Source organism: Triticum aestivum, chromosome 4B (assembly GCF_018294505.1).
Source record: "Triticum aestivum cultivar Chinese Spring chromosome 4B, IWGSC CS RefSeq v2.1, whole genome shotgun sequence".
In the NCBI taxonomy this organism is placed as follows: Eukaryota; Viridiplantae; Streptophyta; class Magnoliopsida; order Poales; family Poaceae; genus Triticum; species Triticum aestivum.
Genome location: NC_057804.1, coordinates 437,181,320 through 437,187,546, shown reverse-complemented (window position 1 = coordinate 437,187,546; position 6,227 = coordinate 437,181,320). Strand labels below are relative to the sequence as shown.

Sequence of the window (6,227 nt, the reverse complement as noted above, 5' to 3'; positions counted from 1 at the left end):
GGCCCCACCGCTAGTGCACAGTGGGTTTGCATGACAGCGTCCTGCCTGAAGTGGAATCAATAGGAGGCCCACCTACGACGAAAAATGGACAATATTGTAGCTATATAATAGAAATGCCCATACAAAGCGGGCACCTGCTCCACACCTTATATATAACGCTTATTAACAAGGAAAACATTCTCTCGTGAAAGTTTCTTGGGAGCGTTTTCCTAGCGGAAGCCCCGGACTTGCCATGGCAACTTCAGTAAATGTGCCATGATAGAAGACAAAAGTTGCCATGTAGCGCAAACAAAATAGGGGAAAAATTGCCACGTCATGTAAAGAAATTGCCATATGTTGGATCGTGATTCAATGGCTTTTGACGGGAAACCCTAAATGCGTTGGGGTCCATTAATAATGACATATGTGGCAAACTATTAATTAAGAAATAGAATGCCTTTTTTGTTATATAGTACTTATTAATAGTGACACATGTAGCAAACTATCAAGGAGAAAGATTGTGCCTTTTTGGTTTGAACAAAAGGGCCATTATTCTAGTCGAACTACTTATGCACGTTCACAACTCGAAAACTATGAGGTGTGTCCGGAATAAAATCCATTTAAACAATATATTTTCCAATCAGCTGAAAATAATTAAATGCTGATAACTCAAGTTTGTTACATATTTCAAATTTCATAAAAAATGCGAGCAGTGGGAAATAAAAAAGTCAGACACTTTCTTCATGGAATTGCAAACAATGAATTTCCCCACACAAAAAAAGTTGTACAAAGCACGGTAGTGCCATTTTCAAAACAGCAATATTTTTGCAACCCAAAAGAATCCAAACTCGACTAGAGAGGAGGGCAGAGGAGAGGAGAGGAGAGCCCGTCGATCCCGTTCACCCTCCTCTGGCTGGCGTTCCCGATCCAAGCCGAGCCAATCCTTCCCACCCAGCCCCAGGCAGCCGTCACCGTCAAGTAACGGCCCCCCACCCTCCCCCTCGTCCCGGCTCCTTCTGGGGGAGGCCGCCTCCGCCCCCCGCCCCGGTCTGCGCCCACCGTCGCCTTTAACTCCCCCCTCCTCCGTTACCGTCTCCCCCCTTCCCACCTCCCCCACCCGCTGCTCATCAACATTCAACAGGAATTCGATTTGATTTCGACTGATTGCTTGATTGCAACTCCGCCGCGAGAGAGGCCTTCGCTGCGCTACGTTCTTGCCGGGGTTGTTCTTCTTCGATTTTTAGGGTTGCGGAGCCCTTGGATTTCGCGTAGGTACGCGGCTTTCCTCGGGCCGGATCTCCCTTCCTGCGAATTCGTGGGATTTCTCGTCAGATTTGGGTTTCGAATGCGAGATTGATTGATGTGCTTTTTTCCCGTGTGATTTGCAGGAGAGCCTCCTCCCGGCCGTGTGATGGACGCGAGGGAGATGTGAAGCCTGGCTGTTAACTGATGCTCGTGGAGAGATTCGGAGGAGAGGAGCGCGCGGTGAGGAGGCGGTGGAGGCGGAAGCGCCGGAGAGTTGGGCACCAGCGCAGCCACGGACGACGCGCAGCCGCCGGGGGACGAGGCCTGGAACAGGGCTGCTCCGCCGCTGACGGCCGCCGCCGCCGCCTCCATGGGGGAGTCGCTGCTCACCGCGCTCTCCATGGACACCACCACGGCCCACCACCCGCACCAGGGCCCCTCCACCTTCCTCTCCATGGACACTGCCTCCCACGACGAATTCGACCTCTTCCTCCCGCCGCCAGGCCCTTTCCAGCGCTGCCTCCATGCCGCCGCAGCCGCCCCCCCTGACATCAACCTTCCCCTCGCCGCTGACCCGTCCCCTCCCCCTCCGGCCCTGCAGACCACCACCCTCCATGAATCCAACGTCGACATGCTAGATGTTGGCCTCGGCTGCCCGCAGCTCTATGACTCGGACTCGCCTGCTGCTGCCGCCGCCACCTCGGCCCCAGTGTCCACCACAACAACTGTCCATGTGTCTCACACCAAGAGCTCCGGTTCCAGCGCCGCACGCAAGTGCGTGAAGCGGAATGATAGCATCTGGGGTGCATGGTTCTTCTTCACCCACTACTTCAAGCCGGTTATGTCGGCTGATAAGGGCAGCAAGGCCAAGGCACCCACTGCTGCTGGGAATGGTAATAGTGCCACACTGGATGCTTTCCTGGTGCAGCACGACATGGAGAACATGTACATGTGGGTGTTTAAGGATCGGCCGGAGAATGCCCTGGGGAAGATGCAGCTGAGGAGCTTCATGAATGGTCACTCGCGCCTTGGGGAGCCACAGTTTCCTTTCAGCGCAGACAAAGGGTTTGTGCGCTCACACCGGATGCAGCGTAAGCACTACCGGGGGTTGTCAAACCCGCAGTGCCTTCATGGGATTGAGATTGTGCGGACACCAAACTTAGTGGGTGTTCCTGAGGCTGATATGAAGAGGTGGTTTGAGCTCACTGGGAGAGATGCCAATTTCTCGGTTCCCACTGAGGCGGATGATTTTGAATCATGGAGGAATCTGCCGACCACGGAATTTGAGCTCGAGAGGCCTGCAACTGCTGCTCCAGCAAAGAGCACCTCACATGGCCATCACAAGAAGGTGCTGAATGGTTCTGGCCTTAACCTGTCAACACATGCATCAAAGCATGGTTCTGGGGATGGTATGGACATCTCAGGCGTGTGCCACAAGCGTAGGAAGGATTCCTCCCCCTCTGCCATGGAAGAGGATTGCAGCAATTCAAATTCAGACAAGGTTCAGGACATGGATGTGAGCCACACTTTTGAGCCATCATGGACGAATGACTTCACCGGTGTGATGCGTCATGCTTCTGGGCCAGTAACTGCCGCAAAAACAATATATGAAGATAGCAAGGGCTACTTGATCATCATTAGCCTGCCATTTGCTGATATACAGAAGGTGAAGGTTACCTGGAAGAATACTCTTACGAATGGCGTCGTCAAGGTATCATGCACTAGTGTCGGACGGATGCCATTCTTGAAGCGACATGATCGGACCTTCAAGTTGACGGATCCTTCACCTGAGCATTGTCCACCAGGGGAGTTCATCCGGGAAGTTCCACTGCCTACCCGGATCCCAGAAGATGCTACTCTGGAAGCATACTGTGATGAATCAGGAACAGGCCTAGAGATTATTGTCCCTAAACACCGTGCTGGACCTGAAGAACATGAAGTCCGTGTGTCCCTGAGGCCTCCCTCATCATGGTGCCAATGAAAACATGTTGAAGGTGTGTGATAGATGTTCATGTAGTAGTTAGAGTGTCCATTATTGTCAGCTGCTCTTGACTGATTCTTTGCTGTCTTGTCTGCTAACCCTCTAGTATGCGGGGAGACAAGGTGTGGATGTTACCATACAACAAATGCAGCTCAGTTTTGCTAATTGTGACGGAGCAGTCCTAGTCGATTGAAGCATTCTGGTAGTTGGAAGTTGGCAGCTGTGGAAATTTAGGGGCATGCTACAAGCCACAAGGAACATATCTGGATTACTCACTCGCTCTATGTTTTGGTATCGTTGCTGGGGAGTACCTTGTGTATTATCTTTTGCTTTTGTGGAATTTTTCTTTGTATGAAAGGTTTGCCGCCCTGCTCAATGTGCTTCCATCTGTGCATTACTCTGGTGAGCATTCTGTTTAGGCATTTATGGTCAGTATTCATAGGTTGGTGAGAAGTCTGCTTTGTGGGTGTTCCTGAAAATTTCATCCAGGAAAGGAGTTCATGCAAGTGTTTCTAGGATTTGTCCATGTTTTGTGGGTACTATATTGTTTTTATTAGCATTCAAACGCTTTCCAGGAAATTGCTGGAAGGCGAGTGCAATTGTTTGAAGGTACCAGTGTAAACAATCCGTCATCAATATAGATTTTAGTCTTTATCAGTTATGTGCACTGCTGTAGTAATTTGAATTCACTTTCATATGCTTGGGTATTATGTTCAGTTCAACTTCAACCCCAGCCGAAGTGATCGCAGTGTTCGCAACGCCGAGTTGTATCTGCATTTTTCTTTTGCTGAAGCCAAGTATCTGCAAGGATAGGATTAGCCCCATTTGGAGGTATTTTACCTATTCTGGTGTCCTATGGCAACTGTTTTGCTAATAAGTTTTTGCCCTGGGACTGCCAGCTGCTGCTCACCCTGCATCTTCTTTTTAGAACCACTGACGATGTGGATGAGTAAATGAGGTACAAGATGCAGGGTGAGCAGCATCGTTGTCATCTTATCTTGCAAGTTGGTGGGTTATAGTTGGTGTGTTCCATGATTTTTCCTTTTGAGGCGATTCGGTTTCACCACCGATTGGTCTTAAATGACATAGACAGCCAACACTGGTGTCATTTCCGGTCGGGTTGCATTATACTCCCTCCGTCCCATATTGAGTAATTCCTTGACGCATGGATACGACTGAAGAAAGGCGATGTTTGTTCCTGCGCTGAGGCCTGAGGATCTCGCGCATATCCACTTGCGATTAGTGTTATCGGCGATAATCATTTGTTAATCCAATCCTGTTGACCTGCGAAGGATGGCGTTGCGATGTGGCAACTTGGCGCCGTCGTTTTGTTTTTTGTTTACCTTTTGTGTTGCTGTTGCTGGGCGTGCGTGCGTATGTTTATATGCGCGCCCCCTCTTATCTGCACGTTTCGATAAGCCGGCCTTTCCCCCTCTCTAGGGCCGCTTTATAAGGTGCGCCTCTGCCCTGTGTGGCCGCTCCACCCGGCTCCGGGGCCGGGAGTAGGAGGAGTTTTTGATAAGCTCTCAGATTGTTGAGTGCTTATTATTATTTGGCACACTGGGCTCCCCTGTGTAAATAATACTCCAGTAATATCGCTACTACTTTTTCCTGGTTGCTGTCTCAACTGGATAAGCTCCTCCTGTTGCTTGTGGAACAATTCGACCCATGACTGAAGAAAAGGTGCCCTTTGCATTCTTTAAGGACCGATAAATAGAGGGAGCCGAGGGTCAAATTTTGCAGCACTATGCTATGTATGCATATGGCAGTACTATGAACCCGTACAGTGTTAGGCTGTTTCGTGGCCTTATATAACCAAATAATATCCGTAGGGGTAAATTTGGTTTCTGTCACTTTCCTGTACGGCCTGTCAGCGCATGGTATCGTACATACATGCAGCCGCAGCTGTTTCCTCGATGATGTACTGTACTATCCCAGGTTCTTATTAATTACTCCCTCCGTAAACTAATATAAAAGCGTTTAGAATACTAAAGTAGTTATCTAAACACTCTTATATTAGTTTACAGAGGGAGTATTATACTCCAAACCGCTGGTGCATTATGTCGTCGCAGGAGTATGCACCGAGTGCTGATCCCGTCATGGTATCCCTCTCGAATATACTCTCCACGTTATCGCTCACCCGGTCTCGGAATCAGCCTTTACCTGAAATCTTTCTGAATGCTTTTTTTCTTCTAATAATGGTTTACACGTCAAATGCTCCACCTGTCCGACGACAGCCCGCAAGTGCGCCGGCTTCTGGCTTCTTTTAACGACACGTTGTCATGCTGGCTCAGAAACGAGCGTCTCCCCTTCGCCGGATTTGCTCGCGCCCTTCGTTTTCGACGTGACTATCTCCGGTCTATCTGTGGTTATCGGCGCCGATACGATACAGCTGGTGAAGTTCTGTAGCGTGGTCTGCGTGTGGACGGATGGATGGGTGCGTCGTGGCCTCGTGGGGTAGCCGGATCGGGACGCCTCTCACCAGCAACATGCCAACAGATTCTTCCTTGTGCGTCAGGACGTAGAGGGTTAAGGGGCATACCAGATATTCAAAGGTCCAGACAGTGAGAAGATTGAAGAAGCAAAACTGGTAGAGTGTTCAGACGATGGCCGAGTCCAGATTTGTTCTGAACATAGGACAGTGACTGCAGATGTTCTTTTTCTCGAGACATCTTAGCCAAAGAAGATCGTTCCCTGAAACTGGAAGAATTCCAGTCATCTTTTTTAAGCCTTCGGTTCTCCAGCTGAGGGAGCTAGTTTCTTGGTTCAATTTTTTAGGACCTCCTGTTTGCCGCTCGACTCGGCATTTTTTTTTTTGAGGTGAAACTAGGGCTTTATTCATCAACCAAAAACGACGGAATACAAATAATGTCTTGTAAATTCCCTAGCCACACATGTCGACCAACAGGGAGTGTCGAGGCTGCCTTTGCCAAGGCATGCGTCTTAACATTTGCCTCCCTATTCTCAAACCGAAAAGTAATTTTAACAAAATCTAGAGCTCTAACTATTATTTCATCTAGTA

At 49.3% G+C, this 6,227-nt stretch overlaps 1 pseudogene across 1 annotated transcript; it reads left to right on the top strand.

Annotated features, from left to right (window-relative positions):
* The first annotated feature begins 1,007 nt into the window (after positions 1-1,007).
* On the top strand, positions 1,008-3,866 carry LOC123092584 (uncharacterized; annotated as a pseudogene). Its single transcript, XR_006444747.1, has 3 exons — positions 1,008-1,251; positions 1,368-3,218; positions 3,312-3,866. The product of XR_006444747.1 is annotated as an uncharacterized protein (transcript).
* The last annotated feature ends 2,361 nt before the right edge of the window (positions 3,867-6,227 follow it).